This window comes from Schistocerca piceifrons, chromosome 9 (assembly GCF_021461385.2).
Source record: "Schistocerca piceifrons isolate TAMUIC-IGC-003096 chromosome 9, iqSchPice1.1, whole genome shotgun sequence".
Classification (NCBI taxonomy): Eukaryota; Metazoa; Arthropoda; class Insecta; order Orthoptera; family Acrididae; genus Schistocerca; species Schistocerca piceifrons.
In genome coordinates this window covers 20,840,969-20,865,998 of record NC_060146.1, presented here as the reverse complement: position 1 = coordinate 20,865,998, position 25,030 = coordinate 20,840,969, and the positions used below count along the sequence as shown (strand labels likewise).

General features: G+C 40.3%; 1 protein-coding gene across 8 annotated transcripts in view; it reads left to right on the top strand.

Moving 5' to 3' along the window:
• Positions 1-25,030, top strand: part of LOC124717296 (longitudinals lacking protein, isoforms N/O/W/X/Y-like) — a 269,156-nt gene that overhangs the window by 120,225 nt on the left and 123,901 nt on the right. For 6 of the 8 annotated variants that reach the window (XM_047244123.1, XM_047244116.1, XM_047244111.1 and 3 more), the window contains one exon: positions 21,701-21,827. The exons of 1 other annotated variant lie outside the window; for it this stretch is intronic. The gene's annotated coding sequence lies outside the window, so the exon portion shown is untranslated. Of the gene's footprint in view, positions 1-7,131; positions 7,240-21,700; positions 21,828-25,030 lie in introns of all 8 variants that reach the window. One more of the 8 variants, XM_047244113.1, reaches the window with a different exon arrangement.

Here is a 25,030-nt window from a genome sequence, read left to right as displayed (position 1 = left end):
TCAGAAAAAAAAAGAAAAAGGTTAGGTAAAATCTCACAACAAGAAGCGATAGAGCAATTAGATGAAAAGAAGCAGAAATTACAAGCATTGGCCAAACGACTTAGAAGATACAAAAAACGTGAAAATAGAAGGAAACAAAACCAAACATTCAACACAAACCAAAAGAAATTTTACCAGACAATAGATAACACACACATTAAAATAGACAATCCACCAAACATAACAGAAACGGAACACTTCTGGAGCAACATACGGTCAAACCCGGTACAACATAACAGGCATGCACGGTGGATACAAGCAGAAACAGACACATACAAGATGATACCACAAATGCCTGAAGTGATAATTTTGCAACATGAAGTCACCCGAGCAATTAATTCTATGCACAATTGGAAAGCCCCTGGAAAAGATAAAATAGCAAATTTCTGGCTAAAGTAGTTCACCTCAACGCATTCACATCTAACTAAATTATTTAACAGTTACTTTGAAGACCCATACACAGTCCCTGATACACAAGGAATGACTTATCTGAAACCTAAAGATAAAGCAGACACAGCAAACCCAGCTAAATATCACCCTATAACATGCCTACCAACAATGTACAAAATATTAACTTCAGCCATTGCACAGAAATTAATGACACATACAACACAGAACAAAATTATAAATGAAGAACAAAAAGGCTGCTGCAAAGGAGCACGAGGATGTGAAGAGCAACTGATAATAGATGCAGAGGTGACATATCAAGCTAAAACTAAACAAAGGTCGCTACACTACGCATACATTGATTACCAAAAAGCTTTTGATAATGTACCCCACTCATGGTTACTACAAATATTGGAAATATACAAAGTAGATCCTAAATTGATACACTTCCTAAACATAGTAATGAAATTTGGAAAACCACACTTAATATGCAAACAAATTCAAATAATATCACATCACAGCCAATTCAGATTAAGCTTGGAATATACCAAGGAGACTCATTAAGTTGTTTCTGGTTCTGCCTTGATCTGAACCCACTATCCAACATGCTAATTAATACAAATTATGGATATAATATTACTGGAACATACCAACACAAAATCACACATTTGCTATACATGGATGATCTAAAACTACTGGCAGCAAAAAATCAACAACTCAACTAATTACTAAAGATAACAGAAGTATTCAGCAATGATATAAATATGGCTTTTGGAACAGACAAATGTAAGAAAAAAGCATAGTCAAGGGAAAACACACTAAACAAGATGATTACATATTGGATAACCACAGTGACTGCATAGAAGCGATGGAAAAAACAGACGCCTATAAATATCTAGGATACAGACAAAAAATAGGAATAGATAATACAAATATTAAAGAAGAACTAAAAGAAAAATATAGACAAAGACTAACAAAAATACTGAAAACAGAATTGACAGCAAGAAAGAAGACAAAAGTTATAAATACTTATGCTATACCAATATTGACTTACTCATTTGGAATAGTGAAATGGAGTAACACAGACCTAGAAGCACTCAATACACTTACACGATCACAATGCCACAAATATTGAATACATCACATACATTCAGCAACAGAAAGATTCACATTAAGCAGAAAGGAAGGAGGAAGGGGATTTATCGACATAAAAAACCTATATTATGTACAGGTAGACAATTTAAGAAAATTCTTCATAGAACGAGCAGAAACTAGCAAAATACACAAAGCAATCACTCATACAAATACATCGGCAACACCACTGAAATTTCATAACCACTTCTACAAGCCTTTAGATCACATAACATCAACAGATACGAAGAAAGTAAATTGGAAAAGAAAACACTACATGGCAAGCACCCGTATCATCTAACACAGCCACACATTGATCAAGACGCAACCAACACATGGCTAAGAAAAGGCAATATATATACAATGAGACGGAAGGATTCATGATTGCAATACAGGATGAAACAATAAACACCAGATATTACAGCAAGCGTATTATTAAATATCCCAATACCACAACAGGTAAATGCAGACTTTGCAAACAACAAATAGAAACAGTAGATCACATCACAAGCGGATGTACAATACTAGCAAATACAGAATACCCCAGAAGACATGACAATGTAGCCAAAATAATACATCAACTACTTGCCATACAATATAAACTAATAAAACAACATGTTCCCACATACAAGTATGCACCACAAAATGTACTGGAGAACGATGAATACAAATTATACTGGAACAGAACCATTATAACAGATAAAACAACACCACATAACAAACCTGACAGCATACTCACCAATAAAAAGAAGAAATTAACACAGCTAATCGAAATATCCATACCCAATACAACAAATATACAAAAGAAAACAGGAGCAAAAATTGAAAATTACACCCAACTGACTGAGGAAGTCAAGGACATGTGGCATCAGGATATAGTTGACATTATACCAATTATACTATCTACTACAGGAGTCATACCACACAATATCCGCCAGTACATCAATGCAATAGATCTACATCCAAACTTATATATACAACTACAGAAATCTGTAATTATTGACACTTGTTCAATTACCCGAAAGTTCCTAAATGCAATGTAACATATACCGTACAGTTAAAAGGAAGTCACGCTTGATCAAGGTCCGCTTCACTTTCCATTTTTAACCAGACATAACGTCTGAGAAAGGAAAGGAATAATAATAATGCCAGTGAGATTGCAGATATGTAATCTGTGCCAGACTCGAGAAGAGACTTGGCCTCATTTGAAAGTAAAATTGTTCATGACGACGACGATTTCATTTAGGCTGCTGCTGATATTGCCCTGCCAGTTGTGTAAACCAGTTTTCATAAATATTGTACAAAATTCCTGGTAGGCTAAAATGTGTGTGCCAGACCAAGACTCAAACTCCAGACCTTTGCCTTTCTGTGCAAATGCTCTACCAGCTGAGTTACCCAAGCACAATTCACGACCTGCCCTCACAGCTTCAATTCCACCAGTACAGCTGTGAGGATGGGTCATGAGTCGTGCTTGCATAGCTCAGTTTGTAGAGCACTTGACCAGAAAGGCAAAGGTTCCGAATTTGAGTCTCGGTCTGGCACACAGTTTTAGTCTGCCAGGAAGTTTCATATCAGTGCACACTGCACTGCAGCAAGTTCTTTTATTTTTCTGAGAAACGGCTCCCTTTTTTTTCGTAATCTATTCTCATACATATCACATTTACTGTGTCGATTAAGAGTTGAGTGATTCTCTCTAGAGGTTGCAGGGGACTGATAGGTTGAAATTTTTTGTGTCGCACGGAGAGAGATGCTTCAGTGACTCAGGTGATAACAGTTCTCTGTGATAAGCAAAGGCCAAGGATTGAGTCTCCCATCTCACAGTTTTAACTTGACAAAAGGCATCATCCTTCCAAAGACAATGTGAGAATGAATACCAAAACAATAGTTTAATTGCAAGAATAGTGGAAGTGAAGTAATATGTTACAGAAGGAAGGCTAATGTGTTGAAAGCAGAAATAGATTTAATTGCTCGATTTTCTACTTTTTATCCAATGACAAAAAGACATTTATACATATTACCCATTGTGAATTGCAACAAATGGGAATTTACACCATGCCCTTCCAAACAAACTGTTTGGGTTTCTTGGGATGTGTTGAAAAAATGTAAGATAGCATTATTTTTTTTTTATGGAGATCACAGTTAATTTATAATATTCAGACTCCATCCACTCACCTGTTACACCAGTCCCTGACAATTCCGATATTCTGAGCAGCTAACAAGGAAGAAGAGAGCTGGCAGTTATGATATTTCTTAAGACACTCAAGAAATTGTGTTACCTTTCAAATAGTGTATATCAGACCTAATGAACTTTTTCCAAGCTTTCTTCCAGTGTTAGATTTTGTTATACCAATAACTTTACATCTCAACCCCAGTTCCTTGAGAAGGCATGTTGAGTTGTGCATTCTGGGAAATGGCAAATACACTCATGCTCATAAATTAAGGATAATTGCAGAATGTGGTGCCACACAATGTAGCACTACACAAAACTGGCACTAATAGCATAGTCACATAGGGAACACCCATGACACAGCTCTGTAAGTCCGCAGTACCGGTGATAAGTTGAGAAAACCGTCCCAAAAACACATGTGGTACAAAACGCCACTGTTTCCTGCGCATGTACCCCGACGTCAATATGGGACATGATCACCATGCATACTTACACAGGCCGCACAATGGGTTGGCATACTCTGTATCAGATGGGCGAGCGGCTGCTGGGGTATAGCCTCCCATTCTTGCACCAGTGCCTGTAGGGGCTCCTGAAGTGTCGTAGGGGTTTGAAGACGTGCAGCGATACGTTTGCAGAGAGCATCCCCGATGTGCTCGATGGGACTTAGGACTGGAGAACAGGCAGCCCTCTCCATTCACCTGATATCTTCTGTTTTAAGTTACTCCTCCACGACGGCAGCTCGGTGGGGCCGTGCGTTATCATCCATCAGGAGGAAGGTAGGACCCACTGCACCTCTGAAAACGTGGACATACTGGTACAAAATGATGCCTTGATACAGCTGACCTGTTATAGTTCCTCTGTCAAAGACATGCAGGAGTCTACGTGCACCAATCATAATCCCACCCCACACTGTCAAACCACGACCTCCATACAGGTCCCTTTCAAGGACATTAAGGGGTTGGTATGTGGTTCCTGGTTCACGCCAGATGAAAACCCGGCGAGAATCACTGTTCAGACTATACCTGGACTCGTCCGTGAACATAACCTGGGACCACTGTTCCAATGACCATGTACTGTGTTCTTGACACCAGGCTTAACGGGGTCTCCTGTGACCTGGGGTCAGTGGAATGCATATTGCTGCTCTCCGTACGAATAAACCATGTCTGTTCAGTCGCCTGTAGACTGTGTGTCTGGAGACAACTGTTCCAGTGGCTGCGGTGCGGTGAGGTCCTGAGCAAGGTTACCTGCAGTACTCCGTGGCCGTCTGCGGGCGCTGATGGTGAGATATCGGTCTTCTTGTGGTGTTGTACACTGTGGACATCCCATACTGTAGCGCCTGGACACGTTTCCTGTCTGCTGGAATCGTTGCAATAATCTTGAGATCACACTTTGTGGTACACGGAGGGCCTGTGCTACGACCTGCTGTGTTTGACCAGCCTCCAGTCGTCCTAGTATTCTACCCGCAAAATGTCATCAATATCTGTTCTTTGAGCCATTTTCAATAAAGAGTCTGAAAACGTCTGCTCACTTACTCACTGCACCATACTCTGATATGCACCAACACACCTCTGCGTATGTGGACTGCTGCCAGCACCACCGTGCGACGACCGCGGGTCAAATGCACCGCATGGTCATACCCCGAGGTGATTTAAACCCGCAAACCGCACACCAGAGCGTTGTTTCACCATGTATCAGCATTATCCTTAAATTATGAGCATGAGTGTAGTTTGAACACTTCACTTAAATGAACAGTCTCCCACCGAAACATCTATCTGAATGCAGCTAGCTACATACAGCATGGTGAATCTTCCTATAAAGCTTTGAACATTTCTAGATCCCTAACAAAAATTGATAGAAATCTTGTTTAAATTGACTTGCACTCAGTTGTAGAACAGAAAACCAGTATTTTGTTCACAAAATTGTAACTTGCTGCTGTAACTCTCTGGTAAATAACTAAATAAACTGTGTTTGCAAGTCCACTTCATAGTAACCTTTGTTAAGTCTATGTATCAAAATAAATGTTCCTTTCACTCATTACTTTGTTGTTATAGGGAGAAACAGGTTATCTGAAACACCCTGAATCTAAATTACCTGGCAGATAGTGTTGGAAGTTCCATGAACCTGTTTGTGCATGTTGAAAAAGATAGGAAATTTTAGCTTATATCCTCAGAGAATCGGCACTTGGTACAGGGATTGACAGTTGCCCACATCATTATAAGAATAACATATTGCGCATAAATGTGTAGAAAAATCCACTATTTTGTGATTACACAATTACAAAACAGTCACTGAAAGTAGTCACATCTATTAAGTATTTGGTATTGCACATATGGAATCATTTAAAGTGGAAATATCACATAAAACTAATCTCAGGTAAGGCAGATGCTAGACTGAGATAATTTGGAAGAATCCTTTGGAAGTACAGTCCACCTATGAAGGACGAAGCCCTCATTTGACCAATACTTGAATGTTGCCTGGCAGTCTGTGATGCAGGCCAGGTAGGATTGATTGACGAAATAGGGAAGATTAAAACAGCAGCACATTTCGTCATAGGTTGATTTAATCTGTGCACAGAAAGAAAGCAGGCTACCTGTGCAGGGGGGCACAGCTTGAAAAATATGCCCTTGTTGTCTAATGAGGCATCACACAGTGGCAGCCAGGTGGTGGTGCCAGCCGGTGCAGCTCTGCTCCTGCCGACGTGCCCAGATAAACGAGACACTCTTTGCCTGCTCTTGGCGCATCGGTTAGTGATGCTCAGTGCTGATGGAATTGAGGTGCACACCCTGCATTCTTCTTCAAATGATTTTACAGAAAATAAATAGTAAAACGATTAGATTTCCACATTACATGTAGCTTTATGTGTCAGCTTCATGATGAAGTGCCCAAATTTCCATAATGGACATACTTATTGTGATATTTTAATTTAAGTAAGACATTGCACGAAAGACAAAAAAATGAGTCTCTTTGGTTTTGTGTTTGGTGCATATTATGCCACACGTTCCTATAAATGAAAATTTGATAAGATATTGAATTTTTATTTAGACTTGGAAGGAAGTATCTTACCTCTCCAACCTTGAGAAAATGGAATGTGTGTAACCTGTATACTTCTGAGTGCTTGCGTGAGAGAATGAAATATTCATAACATACCTCGTATCTCATAAACCTTTTGAGATATCGGTTTGAGATTTTGGCAAGTGATAGCACATAAAGAGAACAGTATTTTGCTACATGGTTAACATACAGGACTTTATTATCTTCGCTGATATAGTGGAAGATAAAGTTTTATTTTATTTTTTCAATCCAGTAGTGCAATTTTTAAGAATCTTTGCTTAATTTTTAAAGATTTTCGTTATTGGAAAAAAGAATTTGCTAGTACTATAACAAACATGAAATTTCTCATATTATAGCAAACTGACACAATGAGGCTTTCCATAAGATGTTGACAAACCTGGTCACCTGTTGCTTGCATAATGAGACAATCTGTTTCAAGATTCTGTCGCAATACCTATTGCGAGGTAAGTTTGTGCAATTTTTACTGTTCTTCGCAAAAAAAAAAAAAAAAGGCAAAATTAGACCTGTCAACAAGAGAAACGTATTCATTACTCATTATTAACGAAGCTTCTTCAAATAGAAAATGGTTAAGAAACCAGACAAAAATAAATCAATCGCCAGTTCTATTGAAAATTTGCCTGAATCCTGTAACCCGCCGTATTTTGAATAGTGAATGACTGGATTGGAAACTTAAGCAAAGGATTTTATCCCTCTTTTTCATGTGTGAAATATAAAAATAAATTGTGACAAATAGTGTAGCATATTTCTGTTCTTATCACCATTCAGAATGGTGTGGTGAACTTCTTTTAATGTGTTAAAGATAGATTATACATATTTATAATATAGTTCAACCTTAATGAGTATTCTCAAATCGTTTATAAAGTAATGACTGTCATGTTTTTGTAAAATTGTTGTCTAAAGATACACAGGCACCAAATTTGTTATTTCAAATACAGCAATGCTGTATTTTTGCTGCGGACTAGAACTGACCTAATAAACCTCTTTCGTATGTCTGAAGCTGTGAACACACTAGCAACCTGCAAAACCATGCAAACTACAAGTCAAAGTCAATGTCACTGATGAATTTAAAAAAAATTTGCAGTAAGAAGAATCACTCCCTCACTCTACACAGGGATAGGAAGGCATAGATCGTATGGTATTTGCTTTACTTTTTCATGTCAAATATAACTGAGGAGTAGAAAGAAAATCCTTTGGTAAGTTTCACTCCCAGTTGTTCATTATTAAAGAGACACTGCATAACAAGATTCCCCTAAAATTGCAGCATAATTGGTGATTTATTTTCAGCTGAGTTAAACTTACCTTTTTTTCCCCGAAAGTCGCTGCTGATGACGCTTTTCAGAAAGAGAGAAGGTTAACAGGTCAGGCCAAAAGAAATCATTCCTTTTGTTGCTGTTTCAGAGCAATCTTGTAACCTTGTTTCATTTTAATAAGGAACATGTGAGTGATACTGAAACTTGGCATACGGTTTTCTTTCTGCATCTTAAACCTCCTGAAACTGTCATGTACTAAATGAGGAACTGAGAAAAAAATCAGGACAATCACTTATCAAGAAGTACGTCCTGGATATAGAAATAAACATGTTATTTCAACATTTATGACGTTGATGCTGTAAATACTCACAGCAAACCTCATTTCAGTGGCCCTTACAAATTAAATTGTCTCGTTACTTCATAAACCATTTCAGACTACTCATTGAGGTTAAAATAGATTATAAATATATATAATCCATCTTTAGCACAATAAAAAACAATTACAAAGGGTATCAGGAAAGTTTTGCAATACAATCCAACAATATGTCACAGGAGGCTTATTGTTGCTATGTTTTGAGAATGTGTAGCTGCTGTGCCAAGTTTTTGTGCACAGTCCTTCGCTAGCAGGGTTAGTTTGAAGTGCTTGCTGTGGATGGCATCATCATCATGAAGTGAAATTAGAGCAGTTTCGCTATGCAACATGTTGACCAGTGTTTTGAAGAAATGACACTTGCACTCAGTGATTTGTGTCCACATCGTACAACTATATTCAGGTGGTGCAGAGAATTCCAAAGAGGGAATTTCACTCTGGAGGACACTGAGAGGACTGGAAGGCCACGATCATCAGTTACGGAGGAAAACATTGATGCTATGAGGAAAACGCTAGACGAAGACAGGTGAGTGACATATAAGCAGATAGAGGATACCTTAGGGCTAATGCACCAGCAATTTGTTAGATTCTGGTCGATCATTTGCAAGTAAAGAAACTTTGTTGTCTCTGGGTGCCTCATAGACTGATGGAAGAGTGGGTGACACAATGTGTGACTTGGTGCTGGGAGTTGTTAAAGAAGTTTTCTAAGGGACAACCCAAGTGTGTGACATCATCATGACAGGTGACGAGACTTGGCTGTACTATTGTGACACGCAGACTAAGACTCAAAACAAAATTTGGATCTTTGAAGATGATGACACACCCGAAGACAGTCACAGCTAAATGTTCCCCTGACTAGTGCTTGCCCAATGTCATCCAATCTTTAAAGAACGCGCGACCGAAATCAAGAATGGACACTTGGTTCCTCCATCGGGACAATGCTCCAAGTCACTGCACCAAAGCATGCTCCAAATATTTACGGGGTACAGGACTGAAACTTCTTGAGCACCCTCCTTACATTTCAGACGTCACTTCTTGTGACTTTGCACTGTTCCCACATGTGAAAATGACGCTTAAAAAGATGCAGTTTTCAAGTGATGAGGACCTGCTGAAGGCTTGGAACAGCGAGTGTGCTCCTTACTCCCTACAGAAACTTGGGAGAACTGGTTTAGGGATTGGTTTCAAAGGACTGCGAGATGTATTCAATGTGGCAGAAATTACTTCAAAAAAGGTGAATAAATAAAGCTGTATTGCAAAACTGTCGTGGTACCCTTTGTATGGTGGAGAAGTTCATCACGTTGCTATGAATGGGGATAGGAACAGAAATATGGTACCTATTTGCTGCAAACTATTTTCGTATTTATCATATGGACCAAGCAAGGTGGTGCAGTGGTTAGCACACTGGACTCTTATTTGGGAGGACGACAATTCAAACCCGCTTCCGGACATCCAGATTTGGGTATTCCGTGATTTCCCTAAATTGCCGCAGGCAAATATCAGGATGTTCACTTTCAAAGGGCACGGCCAATTTGTTTCCCCGTCCTTCTCTAACCTGAGCTTGCACTCCATCTCTAATGACATAATTGTTGACAGGACATTCAACACTAATCTCCTCCTCCTACTTCTCACATGTTAAAGAGGATAAACATCCTTTGATAAGTTTCCATTCCAACCATTCATTATTAAAAATATGGAGGATTACAGGGTTCTGCCAAAGCTGGAACAGAATTGGCGATATATTTTTGTCTTAATTGTTAGTGATTTTTCATTTCAAAAAACTAATGAGTAGCGGCTACATTTCTCTTGTTGACAGGTTTAATATTGCTTTCTTGGCAAAACGTGTATAATTTGCACAAACTCCCCTTATTATAGCTATTGCGACAGTACCTTGAAACACAGCATCTTATAGGTGACAAAAGTAGTCAATATCTCACGGAAAACCTCATTGTGTCAGTTTACTGTAACACAAAATAAGAAATTTCACATTTATTATCATTTTAGCAAATTGTCTTTTCAATAGCTATAAGTGACTTTTTAAAAATTAGCATTCTGGGTTGAAAAAATTTAAATAAATCTGTAGTTTCGGCTATATTGACGTATATTAGAAAGTTCCATATGTTAACTGTATGGCAAAATACTCTCTCATTGTGTGCTACCATTAAGAAAACCTCATTTTCATATCTCGGAATGGTTTTAGAGACACGAGGTATGTTATGAGTATTTCATTCTCATGGGCGTGTGTTCGGAAGTGTACGTGCTAGATAAATTTCATTTTCTCGACTTTAGAAACAGGCAGAGACTTCCTCTTAAGTCTAAAGGAAAATTTAATATCTTGGTTAAATTTCATTTGCAGGAACACAAAACTTTTCGAATTTCACGTAGTGTATTACTTAAATGAGAATGACCATTAGCGAGGCATTGGGCGATTCACCGTGAAGCTGGCATGTAAAGCTATACCCAACATAAAAATAAAGTGTTTCTAACGAGTGGTTTCTGTAAAGTCGTGTGAGAAAGACTACAGAGTTAACGGAGCGTGCATGACAATGACACTGCTACACCTTGGCTAGCAGGCTAACCAGCAGTCTCTGTGTGTGTACCCGATGGCTCCTGTATGTACCATTTGGCCACGATAACTGGACGATTTCACTAGTGCTACCAGAAGCGGAGAAAATTGGCACTATTTGAAAGATATTCATTTATCTCCAAGCGCTGCCAACGTCAAGCTCCCTCTAGACTCAAAATATTACGAAAGGCGTTTGTCTACTAGGAAGTAACTTTTCTAACCAATTGCTGAGATCTGTGCATTAGAACAAAAATTTACGGAAGCTTACTTCTTGTTCTTCAAGTAATTGGGACAAGTTTATTTCAGGGACTTGCTGCAAGTTCTTCTTGCAAAGGTTCAGTAATTCTTAAAAACCAGAGCAGTCATCACTGTTGCATTATGAATAAAAATCGTGACAAAACACAAAAAGAAACAGAAAAATACGTTAGATGAGTACATGTTGATGTTACCTAGAAACACACCATTCAATTAACTAAAATCGGAGGACTCCAGTTAGATTAAAAACTGAAGATATCATATGCAAATTTTGAACGTCTCTTGTCTCATCAAATATTCGATAACAGGAAACAAAAATGTGGCACAGTATCTAACCAAAACACTGCCTTTTAATTACTCTTCGATTTTTGCAAGCAGTATTTACAAATTTTATCACAAATGTAACCCATTTATGTATACAGTAACATTAAAAAATCAGCTAAAATTTAAAGATCTTTGTACTGCCATTCTGCTTTCCCTTCTTGTGAAACAAACTGGTTGGTAAACTCACTATGTACTTCCTTGACTGGCGGTGCCAATAGTGTTCAGGGGTTCCAACGGTGCATGTGTTTCAGCCCATCTGTCTTTTTGCCATTCTTCTTTTCAACACTGACATTTTTGCACCGGTACTGAATGCACAAAACTTCTGTAAGTCTGAGAAAAACTTCCATGGAATGATAAATTTGGAAAGTACTTAACAGCAAGATGCAAGAAACTAGAATGAATTTTCAGCCTGCAGTGGAGTGTGTGCCGATTTGATACTTCTCGACAAACTAAAACTGTATGCTGGATCAGTACTCAAACCTATGCACCCAGCCTGGCATACAGTTTTAATTTGTCAGGAAGTTTTGCTCAAGAAACTGTTTCCATTATTTTGCTAACTTCTTGAAGTCAACAAAACTTAGAGGACGTTGTCAGGGAGGGGGGGGGGGGGGGGGGGGGGGTGTTGCAGATATGGTGGTTCCTAGTATTCCACACAATTCTGTGATTGTATGGGTATGGCAGCATGCCACAGCAGGAACGTAGATAGAATGCGTAATGAATATGATTTCAGGATTACAGTGTTGGAGTGGTTGCGAGTGAGGTGAAAAGCTGCAACGATTCAATGACCAAGACTGGAATGTTATCTAAAATAAAGGAAAACAAACCGTACATGAAAGTGCGTGTCGTGGATGAAAACACTGATAGCTGAGGCCACAAAGTATCCATTTACAACTGTGATCCAAATCCAATAGAATTGGCACGAGCCAAAGTAAAACTCTATTTCGAGGAAAAAAAGGTCACTGGTGATGTGTTGAAAGAACATTTGTAGAATCTTGTTAATGCTACTTTCCTTCTAATTACTGCACAGGACTGGTAAGGCTTTTGCAGGAAAGTGCAATAACTGGGCAAGAGTATTGGACACGAGATGGAATAATGGAAATGGCCATCGTTGAAGTTACTGTCAGTGCCACACCCTCAGATGATGGTGATGATGATGATCTTGAATCAAGCAAAATAACAGCGATCTTTAGTGACCCTTATTCTGACAATTCTTTAAGGCACAATTAATTACACTCTGTAAAAATTACTTCTGTGCTGCGTTTAATAAATGCAGTGTGCAAACAGATTCCAAAAATTAGTTTTTGGCTTTTTATTCATAGTGTCGTAAGTTGTAATTCATCTACTTTCATTTTTCATTATTTTCAATAAGTAAATAATACATAAGTTGAAGGTAAACCTCTTGTGCATGAAATTATCAACAAATTAGGTGATTTTCAATTTGATGGAAGTACCACTTAAACAGGCAATATTTCCGTGAGTGTCGCCGCCCCCGACTTTGAGTTGAGCACAAAACGCGGGTAGTGGTGGCAGCACTGGTGCAAGCAGCTGATGCTGCCTTCAGCTGACGCTGCCTTCCCCTCACCTCTTCTTTCCCCTCCGCAGCCAAAATGTGGCGGGCTCTACCATTCCCAACAGCCACCACGCCAATCGTCAACTTATCTTGGACAAACAGTATGTCTACTTCCACATCAGTGTGAGGTGCACGGCAGAGGGTACGTCGCAATTCCACCAGTTATTAGTCTTTATTACCGATCCGTTCGTGTATGTACAGGAAGAATGATTGTTTGAATGCCTCTGTGTGTGCAGCAATTATTCTGATCTTATCTTCACGATCCCTATTTGAGCGATATGTAGGGGCTTATAGAATATCCCTAGAGTAATCATTTAAGGCCGGTTCTTGAAACTCTGTTAACCGACTTTCTCGGGATAGTTTACGTCTGTCTTGAAGAGTCGGCCAGTTTAGTTCCTTCAGTACATCTGTGACACTTTAAACAAACCTGTGACAGTTCGTACTGCCCTTCCATGTATACATTCGATATCCTATCTGGACAGCATGCTGAGTCGGCATGCAGAAAAAAACGAGGATTTCATTTTGAATATTCTATCGTATCCCCTTTCTGATAATAAAACAATTATTTGACAGGTTGTTCGCATAGAGGGGAACTGATGAGTATCCACAACAGCACTGATCCGCTTTTATCTGAGTCAGTTCCATCTGGATAGCTCTCATTCCTTCAGCTGTCTGTGTGGCAAATAGTTCAGATTAGTTTACAGTACATTGTGTGCATCTAGCAGTGTGTTTGTGTACACGATCATATTACCATATTACCTGGTAATGGGACAGAAGTAGAATATTGTAACTTAAAAACATGCTTTAACTGAAGCTCTTTATCATGAAGACTATTCTAGTTGGACAACAGTAACAAAAGATGGTGTAGCCCAATTTTCAGTGGTGCATACACTGCAGCAGTTCAAGCAAATAGGAGCCAGTGCAAGTGTTCCCCGACCTGGAAGACTTGAGTATCATCATACAGGAAAATCAGTTAATGTGTGTACAAAGTAAATGTTGGAGGACTCGTACTGCTCCTGAAATTTGCAAGGAAGTAAATAGTATCCGGGCAGCTCCAATCTGTCTCAATAGAGTGTGCTGTCTTTGTGAATGAGGTTTAAAGGGCTGCATAGTGACCAAAAAACCTTTATTAAGCAGACAGTAATAGGTGATACAACTGCAAATGAGCACAGCACCATAAAAGCTGGAGTGTGTGGCAATGATCCAAGGTGTTATCCACAGACAAATTGAAGTTAGAAGTATTTGGAAACCATCATCAAATGTTTGTTAATCGACTTCGTGGACAAAGTGTGAAGAGTAAGTCTGTGGCGCACCAACGTTGAAGCACAGTGAAGGGTCGGCCATGGTGTGGGGATGCTTTCTGGGCGATACAGTCAGTGATCTAGTGACAGTTAATGGAACAGCAAAGAAGGAAGGATATCGCAAGTAGTGATCAACAGTGCAGTTCAGTCTGTCAAGAGATTACTGGTCGTGGGTTCGTTCTGTAGCAACAATGATCCCAAACATGCTACTAAATTGTGCAGAGGATATGTCAGTAGAAAAGAGAAATAAGGCGAACTGAAGAATATGATTTGGTCAAGTCAGCCATCTGACTTAAATCTTGTTGAACTCTAATGGTATGAACTTGACAGGGAGGTCAGAAACTGAGGTCATCTAATGCTGCAGATCTGTAGAGTAATTTACGGATGTGTTGGACTGAAATATCTGTAAAAGCACTTCAAAATCTTATCTACAAAATGTCAAGAGTTTGTACATCTGTTCTGAGGGCAAAGGGTGCTTACTTTGAAGAGGCTAAAATCTTAATCGTATTGTACTTCATGATAGAGAATATTTATTTTGTTGGTCTATTAGTTTGTTCAGTGTGTTCATACGTTAAAATGGAGTATATAATTTTTATCACGGGTGATTGAAAACTTTTGACCGGCAGTGTAGGCATTGAATTTGCTTATGTTCATTATATAGAAAAAGGATTTTATCACTATTTTCGTCTGTAGAATGGTGCTCTTTCTTGTAAACGTAATGAGAAAAATGTTCTTTTACTAACAAAGATATAGATTTAACCAGTGCTTTTTTTTCTAAAAAAAAAGTTTGAGGGTACTCTGAAATGGGATATAATGCAGCGAAACTCAGTTATAACTGAAGCATGGGACACCACCTGTCTGTTTTTTGCGATGGCGTCATCAACATGTCGAACTAAAAAAAAAAAAAAAAAAAAAAAAGATTTTGGACTCTTCAGTTGACTTTACAGCTCAAATGAAGCAAGCGATACCGAGAAACACACATACAAGAGAAAGTGGTATCGAACATTTCAGTTTACATCACCTCAAATGAAGCATGCGATTTGAGCGTTCGCATATCCGTTTAGTACTACCATCACCCATTATTAGCGGGCGAAGGCACTACGTGCTGGTCGAACTGGCTGCCAGCGATTCAGTTGTAGAGAACAATTGCCGCAGCTTCAAAATACTTGAAACAGTCAATGACATCGATTTTCCCACCAAAAACTGCACTGGTATCATTCGTATTGCAATTACCAACACAAAAAAATGAAATAAAAAATTTACGTCCGTGAAATAAATCTTTGGCACTCTTCCAAATTCTCAACATCGTAAAAAAATTACTTTGTTGATGAAAAATTTTAGGGGTACGCATCCCCCAGTGTTCCCCCAGAAAAACAGCACTGGATTTAACGCTCTCATTGTCATGTGCCTGTTGTAAAGTTCAGGAACTTATCATGAGTTCAAACATAATGAGGTGTCTTGAACAGAATATCACTTCCTTTCCGAGCAGGGCTTCAACAACACATCGATCACGGGAAATATGACGTGTGGTTTTCTCGTACGATGATCTGAAATCCAAGGACTGAGGAAATCAGGTGGATGCTGTACTTTGTGACTTCCAAAAAGCACTTGACTCAGTGCCACATGAACGTTCAAATTTTTATCAATAGCAATAAGATTATGGTGGTGACTGGATTGAGGCTATCTTTGTAGCAAGGACACAGCAAGTTTCCTTAGATGAAGGGTCAGTGGCTCAGGGACCTTGTTGTTCACATTGTATATTGATATTTATTTGTCCCAGAACTGCTGGCCCCACCCGAGGCCTTATGGTCTGGGTGCAATAAGCTACCGCTCTCATTCACCTGGAGGGGCCACTAACCAGCACTCGGTATATTAGAATATTGTTGAACCCAATCTTTGGCATTCTTGCAAAGGTGCTGTGTTGTTCCAACAGGATAATGCTTGCCCACACACTACCTGTAAAACTCAACGTGCATCAACTTCCCCGGCCAGCACGATCTTCAGCCTTGTCTCCAATCGAGCACGTCCAGGATATGTTGGGACAAGAAGCACGACTGGTCAACCAACAACTCATGCAGAACTAAGTGAACAGGTCGAGCAGATGTGGAATAACCTATCCCAGGACAGTACTTACCTTGTGTACGATCGACTGGATGTCAGAGTCAACTCCTGCATTGATGCCTATGAAGGCTACACCATGTACTGATATGGGTGTTTCAGCATGGGTCGATTTGATACCTGGTACCTCAGAACCGCATGTGCTATTGATTTGTAAATGTAATCATTTCATGTACTCCATATTCACTGTTAAACAATAAGTAACTCTGCACTTAAATGCATAAAATATATATATATATATATATATATATATATATATATAAAAAAAATCAAAGATGCTGTGACTTACCAAACAAGAAAGTGCTGGTAAATAGACACAGTAAAAAACACGCACAAATTTCAGGCTTTCTCAACCCAAGGTTGCTTCATCAGGAAAGAGGGAAGGAAAGACGAAAGGATGTGGGTTTTAAGGGAGAGGGTAAGGAGTCATTCCAATCCCGGGAGCGGAAAGACATACCTCAGGGGGAAAAAAAGGACAGGTATACACTCAGCGCGCGTGCCACACACACACACACACACACACACCCACACACACACACACACACACACACACACACCCATCCGCGCATATACAGACACAGGCAGACATATGTAAAGGCAAAGAGGTTGGGCAGAGATGTCAGTCGAGGCGGAAGTACAGAGGCAAAGATGTTGTTGAATGACAGGTGAGGTACGAGCGGCGGCAACTTGAAATTAGCAAATGTTGAGGCCTGGTGGGTAAGGGGAGAGAGAATATATTGAAGGGCAAGTTCCCATCTCCGGAGTTATGACAGGTTGGTGTTAGTGGGAAGTATCCAGATAACCCGGACGGTGTAACACTGTGCCAAGATGTGCTGGCCGTGCACCAAGGCATGTTTAGCCACAGGGTGATCCTCATTACTAACAAACACTGTCTTCCTGTGTCCATTCATGTGAATGGACAGTTTGTTGCTTGTCATTCCCACATAGAATGCGTCACAGTGTAGGCAGGTCAGTTGGTAAATCACGTGGGTGCTTTCACACGTGGCTCTGCCTTTGATCGTGTACACCTTCCGGGTTACAGGACTGGAGTAGGTGGTGGTGGGAGGGTGCATTGGACAGGTTTTACACCGGGGGCGGTTTCAAGGGTAGGAATGAGAGGGTAGGAACCAGAGGGTAGGCAAGGTGGTTTGGGGATATTATAGGGATGAACCAAGAGGTTACGAAGGTTAGGTGGACAGCGGAAAGACCCTCTTGGTGGAGTGGGGAGGATTTCGTGAAGGATGGATCTCTCGTGCCTTGGTGCACGGCCAGAACATCTTGGCACAGTGTTACACCGTCCAGGTTATCTGGATACTTCCCACTGACACCAACCTATCAGAACTCCGTAGATGAAAAATTGCCCTTCAATATATTATCTCTTCCCGTTACCCACCAGGCCTCAACCTCCGCTAATTTCAAGCTGCTGCCCCTCGTACATCACTTGTCATTCAACAACATCTTTACCGAGCAAGGTGGCGCAGTGGTTAGACACTGGACTCGCATTCGGGAGGACGACGGTTCAATCCCGTGTCCGGCCATCCTGATTTAGGTTTTCCGTGATTTCCCTAAATCATTCCAGGCAAATGCCGGGATGTTTCCTCTGAAAGGGCACTGCCGACTTCCTTCCCTAATCCGATGAGACCGATGACCACGCTGTCTGGTCTCCTTCCCCAAACAACCAACCAACCAACCAACCAATCAACAACATCTTTGCCTCTGTACTTCCGCCTCGACTGACGTCTCTGCCCAACCTCTATGCCTTTACATATGTCTGCCTGTGTCTGTATATATATGTGTATGTGTGCGCGAGTGTATACCTGTCCTTTTTCTCCCCTAAGGTAAGTCTTTCTGCTCCCGGGATTGGAATGACTCCTTACCCTCTCCCTTAAAACCCACATCCTTTCGTCTTTCCCTCTCCTTCCCTCTTTCCTGATGAAGCAACCCTGGGTTGCGAAAGCTGAAATTTGTGTGTGTGTCTGAGTGTTTTTTATTGTGTCTATCTACCAGCGCTTTCTCATTTGGTAAGTCACAGCATCTTTGTTTTTATATATATTTTTCCCACGTGGAATGTTTCTTTCTATATTTCAGTGAAAACAACCAAACGTGAACTTAAATTGCAGTAAAAATTAATAAGTGTAGTTTGTGAACCCCACACTGCAGTACCTGTATATGAGCCTCTCTAATACAATATTACCAAAATTACTTTCTGCCACATGTGTTATTTCAGCTGGCAGTATCCAAATACTTGACGGAAACTTCCTTCGAAAAGCAATGCAGATTCACTTACCGCACCTAACACACGATTTCGAGACTGATTTTTCCCGTGATCTACCATGCTTGTAACATTGTCCTTCACGTTTGGGCTTTGTAAGTTCCCATGCAAGACTAGTTGGGGAAATAGTTCTCTCTTCAGTGCTTCATCTTCATTTTTATTGAATTTATAAAAGCAAAATGCATTTATTGCTGCTTAGTTTAGCAGATTGTAGAGCATTACCACATGTCAGCACCTTGTATTTTGGACCCCATTATTTTTTTGAGGCAGCTGGTCAACACAGTCCACTCCAACTTGTGTGGTGTTGCAAAATGTTATGATCTCTAACGTTTTCATATCCACTATATTGCTGCCGATAACATTTTTGAGGTGCATTGTAGAAATTACACAAGCAGTGTTGTTCTCTTTGGGACAGTATGAAGTAATGGTCATTTCCTTTTGAAAGGCAAAAATTAAAAATCTTCTGTCCTTTATTGGTCTCGCGGTAGCGTTCTCACTTCCTGAGCGCAGGGTTCCGGGTTTGATTCCCGGTGGGGTCAGGGATTTTCACCTGCTTCGAGATGACTGGGTGTTGTTGTGTCGTCTTCATCATCATCATTCATTCCCCATTACAGTCGGAAGAAGGCAGTGGCAAACCACCTCCAGTAGGACCTTGCCTAGTATGGCGGTGCGGGTTTCCCACATCGTCCCCTATGCTCTGTTATGGAGTTGGGATTTTATCATCATCATGTCCTTTGTTTATTTGGAAGAAACTCCAAAACACTTCACTCATGTTATTTCAGCAAAGTGTTTACACTTGGTGAAATATTGACGTTTAAAGTGGAGCTCGAAGCTATACACATTCACGTCTGTGAACAACCTGTATGGGTGACATCATCTCAAAAAGAAAATTGGGTGACATGTCACCCATGTGACCATTCAAGGGTTAATAAAATAACTTCTTGTTCACACTTTGTAGTCTGCATTGTCCATGGAGTCATAATACATTAATACTTACTTAATCGGTGCACATGTAGCTCATATTGTTGGTGCACTGAAGGTGCAGAAGTAAGTGTTACAGTACTTCAGTTATTTAAAGAGAGCTGGTAATGAAAAGAATCTGAAAAAAAAAAAAAAAAATCACATGACAGCTAGCTATTGAGAATCACAATGATAATCACCAGTCAGGTCCGCAGTATTCATATTAAAGAAATGTTAATAAATAAAAGTATGTCTCCACATCACTCTACCTCTTGTGTCATACCTGAGCTAACATTATCCTCCCAAAATGAAGAAGTGTGGCTTGGGAGCGAGTTCTGTGGCTCCCAGATCAGAAATGCTACAACCCTGCAGATCTCAAGGAGGGGAGAGGGGACAGTGATAGAGCGCAGCTATTGCATGTAGGGCAGGGAACATTGTGGACAGAAACATTTGCTGCACGTGAACCCCCTGACTGCGGATCTACAAAAAGTAGGTGTACTGAGCCTCTGACACTCAAAGGGATTTTTTTACTTCTTGCAGACTTGGCAAAGCTGCATTCGAGGAGAAGGTGATGGCAGTAGAACATGTGCTCATTTATCTCAGTCAGCTGAAAACTTGTGTAATCCTGCGCCGAAATAGGTGTGTCTGTTCCGGATCCCACCAGCTGCAAGGTGAAGAGCATAATCCAGTTTCTTCTTGCCACGAGGGTGATGTGACAAATTGCACAAATGTGTACTAGCGGTGTCTCAAGTTTAAAACTTGTGAACGAATGTTTGTGACGAGCAACCGAGAGGCGGATAACTCAGATGTGACTGATGAGATGGAGAACGAGATCAAAGAAATGGCCGCTAGTGACCGACGACTGTCGTCGAATGAGATGAACACTGTGCTTCCAGAAATTTCCAGTTCTCTCTTGTGTGAAATGAAATAATTGGTTTTCGAAAATTGAGAGTTAGGTGGGTACGAAAACAGCTCACATTACTGACACGTAGCCGGCAGAATCCATTTTCTCCGGATGTTGTTGCGAGCTCTGAGCCGGAAGTGTGGGAGTGTGGCAGTGTGTAATACTGGGGTTGCAGGCTGATGGCAGCTCAGGCAGGCTGCATCAAAAGTATAACACTTTATTGAAACTCGGGCTACTACATTCGTAAGATCACAGTGTGATGGCCACACTCCCCTTCAGCTCGTGACGAGGCTGGCACGTGGTGCTCAGCAGCTGCTATCTGGCAGCGGAAGGCTGTGACCTCCGCACCTGGGAGTGCCGACACCGGAAGCGCACTCAGCAGTGCGCGCCCCAGTTGTCGAGGCACAGCTATTGGGGTATTGTGCAGACAGTGTGGAAGACTGCCAGGATATTTGCTGTAAATGACAATCTCTGGTGACGGGTATCACCCCTAAGAGTGACGGTTGGTGACACGGGAGCGCCTGTACTTGTGCAGCAGGTGAGCGGCCGTGCGAGTTAGATAGCGATCTGCTGCTTTTTGGGTCAGGGGTCTGCCTGGTGCTGGAGTGAGCCTGGAGGTGGCCCACCCGTGGAGAGTTGCCGAATGCAGGAAGGAGGATTCGACAGTGTGGCAGTGGAGGCCTGCGCTATATATTACCTTTACACTTTGGGGTGGGACTGAGTAATTGTGCCTCATGATTGTGGATGTACTCTACATATTCTTGCGATAATTGTCATCGTTTGTAATCATAACAATTGAAAGGAAGCAAATGAAAATAAGGGTTTGACATGCAATCTCTCCTCTGTTCATTTATTATTATTTGTATCTTTTTTTCTATTTTTTTTTTTTTCTTCACCATACCTGCTCTTTCTTAACAGTAGTGTTAAGGAATTAATTAGCTTGCAGTATGTCATATTTAAAGTGTGGCTACTCCATCTGCTTGTAGTTTAACATAGTGAATGCTTTGCTCTGCACAGGCTGAACTACCTCCATCTCGAGGGAGTGCTGCTGTAATAGCATTCTTGAGGCTGGTATTTCTCTACGGATGTAAGCTACTGTTGTCCGATCGGAGTATTGGAAGATAAACTGACATCTGAACTGGAGGTACATTTGAATTTGAAACTTGTGTAGCAAAAACTTGTAGACTGCTTTTGGTGTTGGTCAGTATTGTGCTTTTTCTGTAACAAGTTTTAGGCACATAAGAATATATGGTATTTCTTATTGGCTGATTATATCCTGTTTTATGTTTCAAAGCATATTGCTGTGTCACATATTTTGATGTCTCTGGCTGTAATGCTACTTGAGATGGTTTTACTCACCCCAATAAGCTCCGTACAGTTTCCATTACCTGGTGTAAGGTGAGCACACTCTTACTCAGGCAAGAAAAATTGTGACTGCAATGTAGGTGTCCCTCGACTGTGTCATATTTGCTATGAAATAGCTGAAATTTCCTAGTAGTTTTTGGGATTAGATTCCTGAATACTTCAATAAGTGCTTTAAGGACTGTTTTCAAGTCCATACTCTAATGGCAACTACAATCCCTGAAGCAATGCTCAATTATTTGTGTTTAAAGTTAAGCTGTCATTCACACTAACAGTCAGTAGTTAAATTGAACGGGCAACATTGTGTTGCTAAATCCTGGTATAACCAGTTTATGATCAGTCTACATTTCACTCAATGTTCTGTATGTTATAATGTGTTCCAAAAATGCCACACAGTCTGTTACTCAGTATATAAGTGACTTCTGTGTGGTACACCCAATAGAGTTACGGCTTGTAAGACAGGCCTTTTCACTTCATCAAAATAATTAGCAGAACTGCCATTAAAATCAGATATAATAAATATTTTCACTTTTAACTGTCCACAATCTCTTTGTTCTTATCAAAATGTATTTTTTTTTTTTTTTGCAACATTTCATCAAAATTGTCAGAGGTGCTGCACAGACAAGGAAGATTAACATTTAGATGGCAGTCTGAAAATAAACTAGTATTAATACTGTGCAACAGTAATATTAATTTGTTATTCCTATGAAGTTTCACAGGGGGCAATCTTTTAGGCTACACAGCTGATGTCTCCAGTGTCATTAACATGTAAGCCACTGAGAACTTACCAGCTAAACTGTACCTAACTTACCTGATTTGTCTTGCAAACTACAATACAAAGCACCTCTACGTGAAACTACCCCAGGGTGGTTTCTTAAAAAGTTTGTCAGATAGCCATTGCACTCACATGTCTTTAATTTCACACAACTGCACTTACAGCTCACAGCATTGCCAAAGGTAAATGCATTTGGCAAACTGAGGGCAGTGTAATAACTGTCCAGTCATAACATGCTATGCAAAATAACAACTGTGCACAAATCACCACTGTGGCTCAAGCAATGTCTCTGGAAGGAACCCAGAAATCTCTGAATAATATGTTTCGGTGTACACTAAATTTCTAATACTTCTCACTACTGATAGCACAGATACTTCAGACTTCTAATGACAGCAGTCAACATCTATTATTCAGAATAGAGTTTGAGACATTGATCTCACTTAAAGAAAGCAGACGACAAAAACAGTTCAGTACCTTGTGATTTGTAGCCACAGAACACACTACATGCCCCACATTCCTTAAGACAACAGCCTCTGTAAGTATAGGCTTCCACAATTTCTTTCTCCAGCTCGGAATGCAATAAATCGTTTAGTCAGTATAATAAGACCAAAAGGTCCTCCTTTCCATCTACTGGCGACTCTCATCTCCAGTATAAACACTGGTTACTGCTTCGCAAAGTTTGGATTGCCACCCTCAGAACAATACTCTCGCTTTTAAAAATCGATAACCACTGTCCCTCAGAACAATACTCTCGCTTTTAAAAATCGATAACCACTGTCTCCAGTTCACATTTCACTGCCCGTCCTTGCTAGACCCGCATATCCCACCCACATGCTGCACCTATCTGTGGCCTGTTCATTGTAGGGTTTGTACAGAACTAGTGGCAGATTCAGAATGCACGGTCCCAACCTTATGTGTGATTCCTCATTTGACTGTCTGAAAATTTGAGTCAGAATCCTTCTATAATTAAAGGAGGTGTTGCCCTTAGGAAAATGGAAGGAGGTTAGTACTACTCATGGCACATCTTAAGGATATGATTTCCCAACCAGTAATACAATTTGACTGCTGAGTAGAAAGTACTGTTTTGATTTGTTAGTTATATTAGGCCATCTACTGCATTTGACTCTTCACAATATCTGTGTAGCATTGTGGTGTGTAACTCATACATGTAATTGATGCCTCAGCTATTTAGTTTCACAATCTTAGACTAGCAACACTCATTGCACCATAGAATGGATATCCATGAGCTTTGTGCTGCGTTTGCAAGCTCGTCGTTTGCCTGAAACATTTTTATGAGAGGTGCACATTGATCATCTCATGAATGCTGATGTAGTACCTTTTTGCCAGGGAATGTGATACGTATATGAAACGATTTCACTGAAAAAGCTTTTGAAGTAGATCTTCTTGTTTTCCATTTGCAGTAATGTAATTATTTAATTAATAGTCAAAGAGTTGAAATACACGATGGAATAACAGTATGAATTAGGATAGAGTGCTATTCACCACAGAGAAGAGACACTGAGCAACAGACAGGCACATTCCTGTTCTCCCTCTCTTATGTGCAATCCCTCCCCCTCCACACCCGGTACCTCTTTTGTACTTCCACCTCAGCTGAGGTCACTACTCATCCCAGTGGGAACTCATTGCTTGGAGTTTACCATGGCCATTGTTTGTGAGTTGTGCATATACAGGGTGTTCATTTTAACTGAAGACATTGAAATATCTTGAAAACTACACATTGGATCAAAAAAACTTATAATTCCAATTTGTTTCTCTCAGAGGGGGCATCCAACAATACCACACTTGACCAGCCCCTCCATACCGCTTTCATGGGTAGCAGAGGGTAACTTTGAAATCTTCAATGGGGAGCCCCACTATTTTATTGCAGATTACACCTCTACAGCAAAATCTACATACATTTCGTCTGAAGCATTTTCTTTGTTTCACCACAGATTGTGCTGTAATCGGAGGAATCAAAATGGGTACACAGTCGTAATTTAATACATGCTACTCAATGGCCCTTGAATATCCAATGGCACGTGGGACCCAACCTCCATACTGCAATAGTATGACAGACCAATATTTCATAACTTATAATTGGAAACTCCATTTGCAACATCATATTCCTCTGACATATCAACCAGGGCACTACTCGATGCCCTACCATGGCCACGTAATGAACTACGACTTACTGTAACAGGCGGTACACT